Source organism: Oncorhynchus gorbuscha, linkage group LG06, assembly GCF_021184085.1.
Source record: "Oncorhynchus gorbuscha isolate QuinsamMale2020 ecotype Even-year linkage group LG06, OgorEven_v1.0, whole genome shotgun sequence".
In the NCBI taxonomy this organism is placed as follows: domain Eukaryota; kingdom Metazoa; phylum Chordata; class Actinopteri; order Salmoniformes; family Salmonidae; genus Oncorhynchus; species Oncorhynchus gorbuscha.
In genome coordinates this window covers 97,808,575-97,827,911 of record NC_060178.1, presented here as the reverse complement: position 1 = coordinate 97,827,911, position 19,337 = coordinate 97,808,575, and the positions used below count along the sequence as shown (strand labels likewise).

At 43.1% G+C, this 19,337-nt stretch overlaps 1 pseudogene; it reads right to left on the bottom strand.

The window, feature by feature from the left end:
• LOC124037322 overlaps positions 1–1,081 on the bottom strand; it is a 91,136-nt pseudogene extending 90,055 nt beyond the window's left edge.
• Between the last annotated feature and the right edge of the window lie 18,256 nt (positions 1,082–19,337).

Sequence of the window (19,337 nt, the reverse complement as noted above, 5' to 3'; positions counted from 1 at the left end):
ACATAATATTATAATATTACTACTAATAGTAATACTACTACTCATAATAATAATAATAACAATAAAACGTATAATTATTTCACCTATATTTAACGTTTTTTCTTCTTTACATTTACCTGTACCACTCCAGTCCATTCTCGTAGTTGCGGTCGAAGAAGTGCGGCTCGGCTCCCACAGCTCTGATGTCTGGATGCACGCGGAGGAACTCGAGTAGCGCGCGCGTCCCTCCTTTCTTCACCCCAATGATCAGCGCCTGGGGCAGCTCCTTTCTCCCCTCTCCAAGTGGACTGAGTTTACCGGTACTTCCCGTCTTCACTGTAAACCGGTGTGACAATCTCTTCGAAGAAACGATGTCATCCAATGAAAGCTGGATATCACGCGACAATTCCCGGTTCTCGCTATCGCTGTCCACCTGAGGTCCCGGTTCGTACAAAACCTGTCTCTTATCAGTATCGTCGAACCGTGAGTCCTTAGAGATCCGTTTAGTGTCGTCAGCGCTCTCGTAGCTCAAGCGCACCTTGGACTCCGTGGTCCATTTCTTTAACAGTCTTTTCCTCCTCAGCGACATCAAGTCTTGTAGTTCCGATGCGAAAAAGCCCACGACTTGGCCGGAGGCTTTCACCGGCGTGGGCATGCTGCTACAGCGGTCCGTGAGGCAGTGGAGGAGGTACATGGAGGTGAGGAGAGAACACAGCATAACCACGAATTTTTTAAAAATGCTTCGGGACAGGGGGTTCGAATAGACTGTTCTAAAAGCCATAACGGTCCTTGGGTCGCCGGTTCAGGAGCCACAGCCATGCTAAGCAGACATTCTTGGGTCTTGCCATTAAGAAATAGAGAGGACAGCTCTTAGGCTACCTGAGCACACCAAAATAACCCTCACATGTGTCCCAGAGCTCGAGCTGTACTCTATAATAAATAATAGTGTAAGTCTGTGTCAACATAAAACAAAAACTGTCGAATATGCAGTGCAATTCTAAATGTCAAATTTCGTTTATATAGGCTGGCAGTCCCGCATAAAAATAATCCTTTATCAACAAAACAGCATTATAAGTAGCCTAGCCACGACTAAAAGATGACACGTAGGTTATGTTTGTTTATTGTTTAAATTAAATGTCCATGTGTAATGCCAGGTCAAAAAGACGAGGCAATGGTAACTTCAGCACCTCTGTCTACTCCACATTGCAGTTGTTGTATCAAACTTCTGCAAAACATCAGAGAGGAAGAATGTCATGTCTTCAGCCAATTAGTCTGCTTATACTTTTAGCAAAGGTAGCCTCTGTGATGTCAGGAACCAATAAAATCGCAGTAGGGAGGGTACAATTTCCCTTTTTCTCATGGGCTTTCACACACGTGCACGTGGCACACACATACATAGTTACATATTGCTATGCTCCTAGGGACCAAATAATTGATTCCCATCCAAAATCATATTTTCCCTAACCTTAACACTTAACCTAACCCTGACCTTAACCCTAAGCCTAACATTAACCCCAAATCCCTAACCCTAAAATGATACCTAACCCTAACTCCTAACCCTATACCTAACCTTAACCCTAATTGTAACCCTAAACCTAACCCCTAAACCTAAAATAGCATTTTACCTCATGGGGAACGACAAAATTACACCACTTATCCGAATGTCTTTTAGTACCCACAAGGATAGTTCAACAAAGACACACACACACACACACACACACACACACACACACACACACACACACACACACACACACACACACACACACACACACACACACACACACACACACACACACACACACACACACACACACACACACACACACACACACACACACACACACACTTTTATTAAGTCATTGTTAACATTTTCCTTATAGTATAATTAAATGACTGTGGTTTACCCTTGTTCTGGACCTAAAATGTTTTGTTTTTCCCACTGAGTCAACCTGAGAACGATTGGGACTGTCTCTCCATTACTCTCCTTAGATTTTCCATTTCTCAACAGTCACACGTACACTCAACCCTCTCTCTGCGTCAGGCCACCTAAGAAGATGGCCTCCATTGTAAACTTGCTGTCTCTCTGTTTTATAATACAGAGCGGAAGAGCAGAAAGTAAAATAATGGTAACAGGCACATTATTACTTTACAAGTGAACAAGAACCAAATGTTTCCCATCTGCTGTCAGCCATTTGTGTATTAGCATGAGAATGCCTGGGCAGTGCTTCAAGGGTGCACAGCTCACTGGTCGAGAAAGAGAACAGATACCACAGAGACCATTACACAGGACTTTATTACTAATGCCAGATGCCCCCTGCCTTGTTGACCTTCCTAAAAAAGGAGAGGCAATAGCAGGGTCCTTCCCGGCCCCCATGCCGCCCCGCGGATGCCCGTGGGTCAAATCACATCATTACCATCAGGATGGAGGAATGCAATGAGAGAGAGAAAGATAATCAAATCAAGTGTTATTGGTCACATGCGCCGAATACAACAGTTGTAGACCTTATCATGAAATGCTGACATACGACACTTTAAACAACAATGCAGTTTTAAAATGGTAAGTAAGAAAAATGTGCTATATAAACTAAACGAATATAACTATAACAATAACGAAGATTATGCATCCTGTAGCTCCAACTCCAAAAAGTTCTGGGACACTGTGAAGTCCATGGAGAACAAGAGGACCTCCTCCCAGCTGCCCACTGCACTGAGGCTAGGAAACACGGTCTCCACCGATAAATCCATGATTATCGAAAACTTCAATAAGCACTTCTCAACGGCTGGCCATGCCTTCCGCCTGGCTACTCCAACCTCGGCCAACAGCTCCGCCCCCCCCGTAGCTCCTCACCCAAGCCTCTCCAGGTTCTCCTTTACCCAAATCCAGATAGCAGATGTTCTGAAAGAGCTGCAAAACCTGGACCCGTACAAATCAGCTGGGCTTGACAATCTGGACCCGCTATTTCTGAAACTATCTGCCGCCATTGTCGCAACCCCTATTACCAGCCTGTTCAACCTCTCTTTCATATCGTCTGAGATCCCCAAGGATTGAAAGCTGCCGCAGTCATCCCCCTCTTCAAAGGGGAGACACCCTGGACCCAAACTGTTACAGACCTATATCCATCCTGCCCTGCCTATCTAAGGTCTTCGAAAGCCAAGTCAACAAACAGGTCACTGACCATCTCGAATCCCACCGTACCTTCTCCGCTGTGCAATCTGGTTTCCGAGCCGGTCAAGGGTGCACCTCAGCCACACTCAAGGTACTAAACGATATCATAACCGCCATCGATAAAAGACAGTACTGTGCAGCCGTCTTCATCGACCTCGCCAAAGCTTTCGACTCTGTCAATCACCATATTCTTATCGGCAGACTCAACAGCCTCGGTTTTTCGGATGACTGCCTTGCCTGGTTCACCAATTACTTTGCAGACAGAGTTCAGTGTGTCAAATCGGAGGGCATGCTGTCCGGTCCTCTGGCAGTCTCTATGGGGGTGCCACAGGGTTCAATTCTCGGGCCGACTCTTTTCTCTGTGTATATCAATGATGTTGCTCTTGCTGCGGGCGATTCCCTGATCCACCTCTACGCAGACGACACCATTCTATATACTTTCGGCCCGTCATTGGACACTGTGCTATCTAACCTCCAAACGAGCTTCAATGCCATACAGCACTCCTTCCGTGGCCTCCAACTGCTCTTAAACGCGAGTAAAACCAAATGCATGCTTTTCAACCGTTCGCTGCCTGCACCCGCATGCCCGACTAGCATCACCACCCTGGATGGTTCCGACCTTGAATATGTGGACATCTATAAGTACCTAGGTGTCTGGCTAGACTGCAAACTCTCCTTCCAGACCCACATCAAACATCTCCAATCGAAAATTAAATCAAGAGTCTATTCTGCAACAAAGCCTCCTTCACTCACGCTGCCAAGCTTACCCTAGTAAAACTGACTATCCTACCGATCCTCGACTTCGGCGATGTCATCTACAAAATGGCTTCCAACACTCTACTCAGCAAACTGGATGCAGTCTATCACAGTGCCATCCGTTTTGTCACTAAAGCACCTTATACCACCTACCACTGCGACTTGTATGCTCTAGTCGGCTGGCCCTCACTACATATTCGTCGCCAGACCCACTGGCTCCAGGTCATCTACAAGTCCATGCTAGGTAAAGCTTCGCCTTATCTCAGTTCACTGGTCACGATGGCAACACCCATCCGTAGCACGCGCTCCAGCAGGTGTATCTCACTGATCATCCCTAAAGCCAACACGTCATTTGGCCGCCTTTCGTTCCAGTACTCTGCTGCCTGTGACTGGAACGAATTGCAAAAATCGCTGAAGTTGGAGACTTTTATCTCCCTCACCAACTTCAAACATCAGCTATCCGAGCAGCTAACCGATCGCTGCAGCTGTACATAGTCTATAGGAAAATAGCCCACCCATTTTCACCTACCTCATTCCCATACTGTTTTTATACTGTTTTTATTTATTTATTTTTCTGCTCTTTTGCACACCAATATCTCTACATGTACATGACCATCTGATCATTTATCACTCCAGTGTTAATCTGCAAAATTGTATTATTCGCCTACCTCCTCATGCCTTTTGCACACATTGTATATAGACTGCCCATTTTTTTCTACTGTGTTATTGACTTGTTAATTGTTTATTCCATGTGTAACTCTGTGTTGTCTGTTCACACTGCTATGCTTTATCTTGGCCAGGTCGCAGTTGCAAATGAGAACTTGTTCTCAACTAGCCTACCTGGTTAAATAAAGGTGAAATAAAAAAAATAAAAAAATACAGTGCAATTGGAAAGTATTCAGACTCCTTGACATTTTCAAATTTTTGTTACTTTACAGCCTTATTCTAAAATGTAATGAATTGTTTTTTCCCCTCATCAATCTACACAAAAAAAGGAAATATCACATTTACATAAGTATTCAGACCCTGAGGTGAAGCACCTTTTGAAGCCATTACAACCTCAAGTCTTATTGGGTATGACGCTACAAGATGGCACACTTGTATTAGCGGAGTTTCTCCCATTCTTCTCTGCAGATCCTATCGAGCTCTGTCAGGTAGTATGGGGAGTGTTACTAAACAGCTATTTTCAGATTTCTCCAGAGATGTTCGACCGGGTTCAAGTCTGTGCTCTGGCTGTGCTACTCAAAGACATTCAGAGACTTGTCCCGAAGCCACTCCTCCGTTGTCCTGTTGGAAGGGGAACCTTCACCCCAGTCTGAGGTCCTGAGTGCTCTGTAACAGGTTTTCATCAAGGATCTCTCTGTACTTTTTTCCATTCATCTTTTCCCTCGATCCTGACTAGTCTCCCAGTCCCTGCCGCTGAAAAACATCCCCACAATATGATACTGCCACCACCATTCTTCACCGTAGGGATGGTGCCAGGTTTCCTCCAGATGTGACGCTTATTATTCAGGACAAGTAGTTCAATCTTGGTTTCATCAGACCAGAGAATCTTGTTTCTCATGATCTGAGAGTCTTTAGGTGACTTTTGGCAAACTCCAAGACGGCTGTCATGTGCCTTCTACTGAGTAGTGCCTTCCGTCTGGCCAATCTGGTTGTGAGAAGAGTGTGAAGGAATGTGGATGTATGTGTGTGTGTGTTTGTCCATGTTTGTGTGTGTGTTGGAGTGTCAGTGTAATATGTGTGGGTGTTTGGTTATAGTCCACTGAGTGTACATTGAATCAAATCAAATTTATTTGTCACATACACATGGTTAGCAGATGTTAATGCGAGTGTAGCGAAATGCTTGTGCTTCTAGTTCCGACAATGCAGTGATAACCAACAAGTAATCTAACTAACAATTCCAAAACTACTGTCTTATACACAGTGTAAGGGGATAAGGAACATGTACATAAGGATATATGAATGAGTGATGGTACAGAGCAGCATACAGTAGATGGTATCGAGTACAGTATATACATATGAGATGAGTGTGTAGACAAAATAAACAAAGTGGCATAGTTAAAGTGGCTAGTGATACATGTGTTACATAAGGATGCAGTCGATGATGTAGAGTACAGTATATACATATGCATATGAGATGAATAATGTAGGGTAAGTAACATTATATAAGGTAGCATTGTTTAAAGTGGCTAGTGATATATTTACATCATTTCCCATCAATTCCCATTATTAAAATGGCTGGAGTTGGGTCAGTGTCAATGACAGTGTGTTGGCAGCAGCCACTCAGTGTTAGTGGTGGCTGTTTAACAGTCTGATGGCCTTGAGATAGAAGCTGTTTTTCAGTCTCTCGGTCCCAGCTTTGATGCACCTGTACTGACCTCGCCTTCTGGATGATAGCGGGGTGAACAGGCAGTGGTTCGGGTGGTTGATGTCCTTGATGATCTTTATGGCCTTCCTGTAACAACGGGTGGTGTAGGTGTCCTGGAGGGCAGGTAGTTTGCCCCCGGTGATGCGTTGTGCAGTCCTCACTACCCTCTGGAGAGCCTTACGGTTGAGGGCGGAGCAGTTGCCGTACCAGGCGGTGATACAGCCCGCCAGGATGCTCTCGATTGTGCATCTGTAGAAGTTTGTGAGTGCTTTTGGTGACAAGCCGAATTTCTTCAGCCTCCTGAGATTGAATAGGCGCTGCTGCGCCTTCTTCACGACGCTGTCAGTGTGAGTGGACCAATTCAGTTTGTCTGTGATGTGTATGCCGAGGAACTTAAAACTAGCTACCCTCTCCACTACTGTTCCATCGATGTGGATAGGGGGTGTTCCCTCTGCTGTTTCCTGAAGTCCACAATCATCTCCTTAGTTTTGTTGACGTTGAGTGTGAGGTTATTTTCCTGACACCACACTCCGAGGGCCCTCACCTCCTCCCTGTAGGCCGTCTCGTCGTTGTTGGTAATCAAGCCTACCACTGTTGTGTCGTCCGCAAACTTGATGATTGAGTTGGAGGCGTGCGTGGCCACGCAGTCGTGGGTGAACAGGGAGTACAGGAGAGGGCTCAGAACGCACCCTTGTGGGGCCCCCGTGTTGAGGATCAGCGGGGAGGAGATGTTGTTGCCTACCCTCACCACCTGGGGGCGGCCCGTCAGGAAGTCCAGTACCCAGTTGCACAGGGCGGGGTCGAGACCCAGGGTCTCGAGCTTGATGACGAGCTTGGAGGGTACTATGGTGTTGAATGCCGAGCTGTAGTCGATGAACAGCATTCTCACATAGGTATTCCTCTTGTCCAGGTGGGTTAGGGCAGTGTGCAGTGTGGTTGAGATTGCATCGTCTGTGGACCTTTTGGGCGGTAAGCAAATTGGAGTGGGTCTAGGGTGTCAGGTAGGGTGGAGGTGATATGGTCCTTGACTAGTCTCTCAAAGCATTTCATGATGACGGAAGTGAGTGCTACGGGGCGGTCTGTGCAAAAGTCTGTGCAAAACAATGTATAGATAATAATAAAATAAGGGGGGGGGTCATTTCAAATAGTCTGGGTGGCCATTTGATTAACTGTTCAGCAGTCTTATGGCTTGGGGGTAGAAGTTGTTAAGGTTCCTTTTTGTCCCAGACTTGCCATGCGGTAGCAGAAAGAACAGTCTATGACTTGGGTGGCTGGAGTCTTTGGCAATTTTTAGGGCCTTCCTCTGACAGGTCCTGGATGGCAGGGAGTTCAGACCCAGGGATGTACTGTGTCATACGCACTACCCTCTGTAGCGCCATTGCGGTCGGATTCTGAGCAGTTGCCATACAACTGGTGAGGCAATCCAGTTAGGATGCTCTCAATGGTGCAGCTGTATACATTTTTGAGGATCTGGGTACCCATGCCAAATCTCGTGGGTGAACAGAGTACAGGAGGGGACTAAGCACGCAGCCCTGAGGGGCCCCTGTGTTGAGGGTCAGCGTGGTGGATGGGTTGTTGCCTACCCTTACCACCTGGGGTGGCCGATCAGGAAGTTCCAGGATCCAGTTGCAGAGGGAGGTGTTCAGTCCCTGGGTCCTTAGCTTACTGATTAGCTTGGAGGAGGTAAAGAGTTTGATGGCTCCAGAGAAAAGGGTGCATGTTTTACGTGTCCCCAGCCGATTGTGTTTTTTTTGTTCGTTTATTTACGTTGTTTGTAACTTATTTTTTTTAACGTATTTTGTACATAATGTTGCCGCTACCATATCTTATGACCAAAAATAATTTCTAGACATCAGGACTGCGATTTCTCTCAACAGACTAGCAGCATCCTTTTTTTCCTTTTACGAATCTGATGAGCCCGGTGCGTAGGTTATACCGCTTCCTCGGGAACAGGCCCCGATCCTCGTGATTGTGTAGATGCGGAGAAATAGGGGTCAAACGGCGGGCTGCCTTCTAAGAATTTGTAGGCAATCTAATAAACCCCCACTACCCTCAATTCTACTGGCAAACAAGTAATCTTTGGAGAATAAAATCGACGAGTTAGGCGGAAGATTAAACTTCCAACGGGACATTAAAAACTGTTAATTATTTTGCTTCACGGAGTCGTGGCTGAATGATGACAATATCAACATACAGCTGGATGGTTCTACGATGTCCCGGCAGGATAGAACAGCGGTGTCTGGTAAGACAAGGGGCGGCGGACTATTTATTATTTGTAAACAACAGCTGCACGATATCTAATGAAGTCTCAAGCTATTGCTGGCCTGAGGTAGAGTATCTCATGATAAGCTGTAGACCACACTACATACAGAGAGAGTTTTCATCTGTATTAATGTAGCTGTTTTACATACCACCGCAGTCAGAGGCTGGCACTAAGACAGCATTGACTGAGCTGTATTCTGTCATGAGCAAGCAAGAAAACTCTCACCCAGAGGCAGCACTCCCAGTAGCCGAGGACTTTAAATGCAGGGAAACTTAAATCCGTTTTACCAAATTTGTATCAGCATGTTAAATATGCAACCAGAGGAAAAATAACTCTGGACCACCTATACTCCACACACAGAGACACATACAAAGCTCTCCCTCGCCCTCTATTTGGCAAATCTGACCATAATTCTATCCTCCTGATTTCTGCTTACAAGAAAAGATTAAAGCAGGAAGCACCAGTGACTAGATCAATCAAAAGTGGTCAGATGAAGCAGATGCTAAGCTACAGGACTCTTTTGCTAGCACTGACTGGAATATGTTCTGGGATTCCTCCGATGGCATTGAGGAAAACAGCACATTAGTCATTGGCTTCATCGATAAGTGTCGTCATCCCCACAGTGACTGTATGTACAGTGCCTTGCGAAAGTATTCGGCCCCCTTGAACTTTGCGACCTTTTGCCACATTTCAGGCTTCAAACATAAAGATATAAAACTGTTTTGTGAAGAATCAACAACAAGTGGGACACAATCATGAAGTGGAACGACATTTATTGGATATTTCAAACTTTTTTAACAAATCAAAAACTGAAAAATTGGGCGTGCAAAATTATTCAGCCCCTTTACTTTCAGTGCAGCAAACTCTCTCCAGAAGTTCAGTGAGGAGGATCTCTGAATGATCCAATGTTGACCTAAATGACTAATGATGATAAATACAATCCACCTGTGTGTAATCAAGTCTCTGTATAAATGCACCTGCACTGTGATAGTCTTAGATGTCCGTTAAAAGCGCAGAGAGCATCACGAAGAACAAGGAACACACTAGGCAGGTCCGAGATACTGTTGTGAAGAAGTTTAAATCCGGATTTGGATACAAAAAGATTTCCCAACCTTTAAATATCCCAAGGAGCACTGTGCAAGCGATAATATTGAAATGGGAGGAATATCAGACCACTGCAAATCTACCAAGAACTGGCCGTCCTTCTAAACTTTCAGCTCATACAAGGAGAAGACTGATCAGAGATGCAGCCAAGAGGCCCATGATCACTCTGGATGAACTGCAGAGATCTACAGCTGAGGTGGGAGACTCTGTCCATAGGACAACAATCAGTCGTATATTGCACAAATCTGGCCTTCATGGAAGAGTGGCAAGAAGAAAGCCATTTCTTAAAGATATCCATAAAAAGTGTTGTTTAAAGTTTGCCACAAGCCACCTGGGAGACACACCAAACATGTGGAAGAAGGTGCTCTGGTCAGATGAAACCAAAATTGAACTTTTTGGCAACAATGCAAAACGTTATGTTTGGCGTAAAAGCAACACAGCCCATCACCCTGAACACACCATCCCCACTGTCAAACATGGTGGTGGTAGCATCATGGTTTGGGCCTGCTTTTCTTCAGCAGGGACAGGGAAGATGGTTACAATTGATGGGAAGATGGATGGAGCCAAATACAGGACCATTCTGGAAGTGTATATATATATATATATATATATTTATTTATTTATTTATTTATTTATTTATATATAAACTTATATATAAACCCCTTTTTCAGGACCCTGTCTTTCAAAGATAATTATAAAAAATCCAAGTAACTTCACAAATCTTAATTGTAAAAGGTTTAAACACTATTTCCCATGCTTGTTCAATGAACCATTAACAATTAATAAACATGCAGCTGTGGAATGGTTGTTTAGACACTATCAGCTTACAGACGGTAGGCAATTAAGGTCACAGTTATGAAAACTTAGGACACTAAAGATGCCTTTCGACTGACTCTGAAAAACACCAAAAGAAAGATGCCCAGGGTCCCTGCTCATCTGCATGAATGTGCAATAAATTGCAATGCCCATACTGTGAGACTCCTAAGACAGTGCTACAGCGAGACAGGATGGACAGCTGATCATCCTCGCAGTGGCAGACAACGTGGAACAACACCTGCACAGGAGGTGCAGGTTTTGGTCGGATTCGTGCTCATCACTGACGAGTCGCGGTTTTGTCTAAGCAGGGGTGATGGTTGGATTCACGTTTATCGTCGAAGGAATGAGGATTGCACCGAGGCCTGTACTCTGGAGCGGGATCGTTTTGGAGGTGGAGGGTCTGTTATGGTGTGTCACAGCATCATCGGACTAAGCTTGTTGCCATTGCAAGCATTCTCAACGCTGTGCGTTACAGGGAAGACATCCTCCTCCCTCATGTGGTACCATTCCCGCAGGCTCATCCTGACATGACCCTCCAGCATGACAATGCCACCATCCATACTGCTCATTCTGTGCGTGATTTCCTGCAAGACAGGAATGTCAGTGTTCTGCCATGGCCAGCAAAGAGCCCGTATCTAAATCCCATTGAGCACGTCTGAGACCTGTTGGATCGGAGGGTGAAGCCTAGGGCCATTCCCCCTAGAAATGTCCGGGAACTTGCAGGTGCCTTGGTGGAAGAGTGGGGTAACATCTCATAACATGAACTGGCAAACCTGGTGCTGTCCATGAGGAGGAGATGCACTGCAGTACTTAATGCAGCTGGAGGCCACACCAGATACTGACTATTACTTATGATTTTGACCCCCCCCCCCTTCGTTCAGGGACACATTATTCAATTTCTGTTAGACACATGACGGTAGAACTTGCTCATTTTGTGTCTCAGCTGTTGAATCTTGTTATGTTCATACAAATATTTACACAAGTTTAGTTTGCCGAAAATAAACACAGTTGACAGTGAGAGGACGTTTCTTTTTTTGCTGTTTCTATATGAGAGAGAGAGAGAGAGAGAGAGAGAGAGAGAGAGAGAGAGAGAGAGAGAGAGAGAGAGAGAGAGAGAGAGAGAGAGAGAGAGAGAGAGAGAGAGAGAGAGAGAGAGAGAGAGAGAGAAGAAATGGCTGCATATCTTACCTCATAGAGTTTCTGCTTCCTTGTGCAGGAGGACAGTCAAGAGAGACACACATATTTTGTAGTGACTCAGGAGAACTATCCATCAAGCAGCTTTTCTATATTTTTTAAAACTTAGCCTGTGTGATCTGGGGTTTGTCTGTGTAACATAGTCATTTGGAGAATGTAAAATATTTGTTCAAGGATACACATTTTCTTCAAAAACAAAAAACAGCATTTCGAGTGTAGTTATACACCCAGACTTTGGTGTTTAAGCAAAAATGTGCAAACAATCTAGAAGGCATGTAAGAACAAAATCCCCCTTTCATCTTCGCTATTTATCCAAATTACTGTACTATGGTTACATTGACGGATCCTTGTTGGAATCTTGGATGCAGAGTTGGGGTTTAAGTGTAAAGGGAGTGCAAAACACAAAGCTGTTTATTATCCTCAGAATAAAGACTTACACTTTACCCTGTATACTGAATCAATTCTAAGGGCCACGGCGAGGCAAAGTCAACACTGTCCACAAAGAAGACAAATACCCAAATCATAAAATAATCTGGCCCTGATTGTTGTTTTAAGTTATAGTTCTGCAGATTTTTATGTTTTCCTGTTTATAGTACTGTGTATTAATAATGAAACCTTGGTTTTTATGTTTTCCTGTTTATAGTACTGTGTATTAATAATGAAACCTTGGTTTTTATGTTTTCCTGTTTATAGTACTGTGTATTAATAATGAAACCTTGGTTTTTATGTTTTCCTGTTTATAGTACTGTGTATTAATAATGAAACCTTGGTTGCGCCGACATTATTGAATTGGCCCAGTAGTCTTGATACAGCAAGGAGACTGGGGCTATGTCCAAAATGGCACCAATTTCCTTATATAGTGCACTACTTTTGATCAGGGTCCATAGGGCTCTGGCCAAAAGTAGTACACTAAAGCCTAATGGGCCTTGGTCAAAAGTAGTGCCCTGTACACTGAGTGTTTAAAACATTAGGACGCCATTAAATTGTAAACTGGTCACCAAGACGCTATCTAAGAGGCTGGAGTCATGTCTTCCAGTGTTGGTCAACCCAGATCAGACTGGCTTCATAATTAGTAGATTGTCCTCCAATAATCTCAGAAGGTTCTTTGATATAATTCACCTTGCTAACAAAAACAAAATACCTTATGTCGCAGTCTCCCTCGACGCTGAAAAGGCCTTTGATAGGGTTGAATGGCCATACCTCTTTCGCGTCTTGGAAAAGTTTGGTTTAGGTATCGTGTTTGTACATTTTTATAAAATCACTCTACAAATCTCCTAAAGCTAGGATTGCTACCAATGGGATTACTTCCTCCTCTTTCCCTCTTTATAGGGGGAACAGACAAGGTTGACATACATGGCTTTGAGGTGGGCCCCAATACCCATAAATTATCACTCTTTGCAGACGACCTTATCTTATTTCTAACAAACCCAGAACACTCCCTCTCTCACAGTACTTTCTCTGGATATAAGGTCAATTTTGATAAAAGCGAAATCTTACCGTTGTCTGTATTTGACCATCATACCATCAAGCACAAGTTTCCTTTTAGATGGTTGCCTATGGGCTTCACATATTTGGGCATAATGGTAGATGGTAATCTGAACAACCTCTATAAACTCAATCTGGCCAGTTTGTTGCAAAAGGTGAAGGGTGACCTTTGTAAATGTATGGACTTACCTCTCACTCTACTGGGTAGAATCAATGTAATTCAAATTAATTTCCTGCCCAGGTTTCTATATCTGTTTCAATCTCTCCCTATCCCTGTTCCCGCAGCATTCTTTTCCTCTCTCGACAAGCTGACCAGATGGTTTATCTGACACGGGAAAACCCCTAGGGTTGGCCTGGTTAAACTGACCCTTGATTACAGTCAAGGGGGCTTAAACCTCCCCAATTTTAGAATGTACTACTGGGCTACACAGTCTAGGTTTCTGGCTCAGAGGTTTGACAATGGTCCCTCTCCCTCATGGTTGAACATTGAAAAGCTTGAGGTAAATGATGACACTGGGGCAGAATTGTTTTACAAATGAGACAGAAAATCTATAAAAACCATCACAGACAACCTTTTAATCATACATTCTGTCCTGGCATGGTGCAAACTGCCTGAGCTGTTCAGACGAGGGGGATTCATTTCCCCTAAAACCCTTCTATGGAACAATAGATTGATCCCTATGTTTTTCCAGAATAGTAACTTTAGACCATGGTCTGATAAGGGGATCACTCTTCTGGAACATTGTTATGAGGAGGGAGTTCTTATGTCTTTTGATCAGCTGAAACAGAAATACCACTTGTCTAACAGGGACTTCTTTAGCTACCTACAACTACTAAACTTTATTAGGGTGACTCTCAAGGGACAATGGAACCTACCTAAGATATCACCTATTGAACAACTCTGCCACGCAGACCAACCACTGTTCAAGACCATTTCCTGTGTTTACGATGCTCTTATGTCAGGTCTAACACTGCCTGGGCTAGATAAACCCCGACTTAGATGGGAGAGAGATCTGGGTATTGATCTTGATGAGGATCTATGGAGTGACCTATGCAGGGATGGTGTTACATCCACATTGAACTCCAGATACAGACTGATCCAGTTTAATTTCCTCCATCAGCTCTATATCACCCCATCTAGACTGCACAGGTTAAACCCAGATATCTCCTCCCTATGTTTTAGATGTGGCTCAGATGAAGGAACATTCCTCCATTCCACTTGGCAGTGTTCAAAACTACACCGTTTCTGGCAGGGTGTATGTGATACCATATCCTCAATTCACGGGGTTGCATTCCCTTTAGACCCGGAGGTCTGTCTACTGGGTAACGTTACTAACTCCAGTCTTAGGCAAAGCCATACTATAAAGCTAACAGAAATATTGCTAGCGATTGCCAAGAAATGTATTGCCTTGAAATGGAAATCTGATTCCTCCCTGCCAGTTGCAATGTGGCTTTCGGAAGTTGAATAGTTGTATCCCTTTTGGAGAAAATCACTTACTGCTTGAGGAATAAGTTAAAGACATTTTACAGAATTTGGCAACCTTTTATTGACTATATGGAGAATCTCCCCCCACATCACATTGATTGAATCTCTATATAATCCTCACATAATGTTTCACATGTAATGTATAATATGTAGCCTACGGCAGGTGACCATATGTTCCAATGTCTCATTATTATTATTTTTTATTGTATGTTTGTATATATAATTATAACTATTTGTATTTTTGTTGTTCCGCTCGTCTGTTACTGTCACTTTGTCCTATCGTTGTCTAATATCTTTTCACTTTGGTTTTGAATGTTCGTAATTGGAAAAAGCAAAAAAAAATAAAAAATAAAAAACATTAGGACACCTTCCTAATATTGAATTGCCACCCCTTTTGCCCTCAGAACAGCCTCAATTCATCAGGGCATGCATTCCACAGGGATGCTGTCCCATGTTTACTACAATGCTTCCCACAGTTGTGTCAAGTTGGCTGGATGTCCTTTGGGTGGTGGACCATTCTTGATACACATGGGAACGTTGCCGTTCTTGATAAATACTGATGCACCTGGCACCTACTACCACACCCCGTTCAAAGGCACTTAAATCTTTTGTCTTGTCCGTTCACCCTCTGAATGACATATATACACAATCAATGTCTCAATTGTCTCAAATCTTAAACATCCTTCTTCAACCTGTCTCCTACTCTTCATCTACACTGATTGAAGTGGATTTAACAAGTGACATCAATAAGGGATCATAGCTTTCACCTGGATTCACCTGGTCAGCCTGTCATGGAACAAGCGATGTTCTTAATGTTTTGTATAGTTGTGTATAATGTCAGTGTATAGTGAACAGGGTGCCATTTGGGATGCGGACTGTGCGTCTCAGGCCTTCACATCATTGTCCGCTTTATGAGTTTTGGGACCTGTCTTTCACAAGAGACATCTTTACTGCCACATACTGCTGGAGGCTTCTGGAAATTCAAGGCTGTAAAACAGAAATACTAATTTAATCAGAAATGTGGACAACAACACAACTCCCTAGTGGGATTTGGACGTAGTCAGAAGTTTCCTACTGTTAGAATACTCTGAACAGCTTCAACCCCCAAGCCATAAAACTGCTAAATAGTTAGTTAAATAGTTAACCAAATAGCTACCCAGAATATCTGCATTGACACTTAAAAAAAAACTTTTTAGACTAATCACATACGCTGCTGCTACTGTTTTTTGTTGCCTAGTCACTTTATTCCCAGTTATATGGACATATCTGCCACAATTATCTTGTACCCCTGCACATTAAGTTGGTACTGGTTCCCTGTGTTTGAAGCCAAGTTAACGTTACTCATTGTGTATTTATTATTACTTTTACTATAAAGTTTTACTGTAAACATTAGATTATTTGAGTGGGGATTAAAGCAGACCTGGCTTCAAATAGTATTTGAAATCAGTTGTTATAGTCTGGAGTGCCAGACGGTTTTTCCCTTTTGTAACTATTCTTTTGGTTCCAATGCTCCAGGCAAGCTCAATCATGCCCAGCTAAAGTACTTCAAATGATTTCAAATAATATTTGAACCCAGGTCTGGATTAAAGTAACAGGCTTCAGGGAATAATGAAACCCATCTTTTCCAACATATTTATCACATGATATAATACCAACATATCATTCACTGTATATCCTGGTGGGCAGACCTAGAGTGTTGCATAGCGGCATATTGCAGGGTTTTTTCTGTGGAGACAGGGAGGAAATGTATTGGGTTGTATATACACAGCTGTGGGCCAGTCACTGGGGTGATGTTTTCACTGTCATCATCTGGACCTGAATAGGAGGAAGGGTTCCTATTAAGTAACCACGGAAACACAAATAAATGAAACTCTAAATCAGATTACTGCTCAAGTGAAGTTGATTGTTTTGACATGGATTTTTAAAATGTCTTTACAATATGTCAAAAACAATATGATTAATCTGTAAGTGAGTTATCTTAACAGTTTGTTTGCTGTGTGTGTGAGCGGTAGGTACTAGGCAGGGGATTAAAGAGATGCTACTTGACCAGGAAGATTATTTTTTTTAGAATGGAAGGATATGATGGAGGTTCGTTCACTACTTTCCATGGTCTTTAAAGGTCCATAGCTCATCCATTTTAAGAGGTCTTCAAAAATATTGAGAATGTGTTATTTATTTGTGTTTGCATGACCTGTATCACAGTGTCACAAATATATATTTTATGAAGCAAAGTACCCTGCAATTTTTTGTCAGTTGAATTAGGTTAAAAGGATCAGACTCTTTTTTTTCAATGTTCGCCTAAAATTACATACCCAAATCTAACTGCCTGTAGCTCAGGACCTGAAGTAAGGAAATGCATATTCTTGCTATAATTTGAAAGGAAACACTTTGAAGTTTGTGGAAATGTGAAATGAATGTAGGATAATACAACATATTAGATCTGGTAAAAGACAATACAAACAAAAAAATAGGCATTTTATATATATTGTTTTGTTCCAACATCTTTGACATGCAAAGAGAAAGACCATAATGTAATATAAGAGTTTAGGCACAATACAGATTTTGGCACCTAGATGGCAGCAGTGTGTTTGCAAAGTTTCAGATTGATCCAGCGAAGTATTGCAATACTACACAATATTCTTTATCAAGTCTGCCCAAATGTGCCGAATTGATCAATTAATATATTTTAAATTACATAACTATAGAGAACATACAAAAATTATGGTAATACAAAGTTGCAGTTTACACACTCCCAGGAATGTCATACATGATGGATCATTAACTTATACACTAACTTTCACACATCTAGATGGCCAGGCAGGGTGGGTGTGGAGCCAGAGACAGTAAGGGTTCAAACTGTAGAACCCAGTTCCTACATTTGAATATAAAAATGGATTTTACCAAACAAAAAACTACACTACATTTAATCTCTGAGACCCTCAGGATGACAAATCAGAGCAAGATTAGTGAATATAAGTGCATTATTTACCTTCAGATGTGAATGTATCAAACCAGTTGCCGTGATCATTTTGTTGTTGTTGTTTTCCACTCTCCTCAAACAATAGCATGGTATTTTTTCACAGTGAAAACTACTTTAAATTGGACAGTGCAGTTAGATAAAAATATATTTAAGCTTTCTGCCCATATAAGACATGTCTACGTCCTAGAAAGTTTGCTGTTACTTACAACGTCATGCTAGTCACATAAGCACACATTAGCAACAACCATCCTGGTATAGGGACACCAATCACGGAGAGGTTAATTAATTATTCCCAGTGTTCTGGTTGGATAATGTCTTAAAATGACAAGACCTCATTGGTTCACTCATGCTTTTACAACAAAGACCTAATAACATGAATTGCAGAACAGAACATTTCATTCACCACATCATTAACATTCAAATCTCAGACTGTTTGTTGAGTGTGTGTGTGTGCATGCATGTTTGTGGGTGTGTGTGGGTGTGTGCGGGTGGGTGTGTGTGGGTATGTGTGTGAGTGTCCCATTCCGTAACTTAAGATGAAGCGGGATGCAGAGATAGAAAGAGAGAGAGAGAGGGTGGGTGGGTGGAGGTTAGGGAGTCTTTCCAGCGCCGGGGGCCCCATATTTTAAGTAAGCAGGACAAGGTTAAAAGACAAGCTGGTCACATAAGAGCAGGTGGTCCATTATAGTGCAGATGGACAGAGCTGGTGGTCCATTATAGTGCAGATGGACAGAGCTGGTTGTCCATTATAGTGCAGATGGACATTGCTGGTGGTTTATTGTAGTGCAGATGGACAGAGCTGGTGGTCCATTATAGTGCAGATGGACAGGGCAGGTGGTCCATTATAGTGCAGATAGACAGAGCTGGTGGTCCATTATAGTGCCGCTGGACAAACACTGGTGGTCCATTATAATGCAGATGGACAGAGATGGTGGTCCATTGTAGTGCAGCTGTACAGAGCTGGTAGGTCATTATGGTGCAGCTGGTCAGAGCTGGTGGTCCATTATAATGCAGATGGACAGAGATGGTGGTCCATTGTAGTGCAGCTGTACAGAGCTGGTGGGTCATTATGGTGCAGCTGGTCAGAGCTGGTGGTCCATTATTGTGCAACTGGACAGAACTAGTGGTCCATTATAATGCAGATGGAAAGCACTGGGGATTATTGTATTGCAGCTGTACAGAGCTGGTGGGTAATTATAGTGAAGCTGGACAGAGCTGGTGGTCCATTATAATGCAGATGGACAGCACTGGTTGTTCATTATAGTGCAGCTAGACAGCACTGGTTGTTCATTATAGTGCAGCTGGACAGCACTGGATGTACATTGTAGTGCAGCTGAACAGCAGATTATTATAGTGCAGCTGGACAGCACTGGATGTTCATTATAGTGCAGCTGGACAGAACTGGTGGGTCATTATAGTTTAGCTGGACGGAGCCAGTGGTTCATTATAGTTTAGATGGACAGAGCTGGTGGTTCATCATAGTTTAGCTGGACAGAGCCGGTGGTTCATTATAGTTTAGCTGGACAGAGCCGGTGGTTCATTATAGTTTAGATGGACAGAGCTGGTGGTTCATCATAGTTTAGCTGGACAGAGCCGGTGGTTCATTATAGTTTAGCTGGACAAAGCCGGTGGTCCATTATAGTTTAGCTGGACGGAGCCGGTGGTTCATTATAGTTTAGATGGACAGAGCTGGTGGTTCATCATAGTTTAGCTGGACAGAGCCGGTGGTTCATT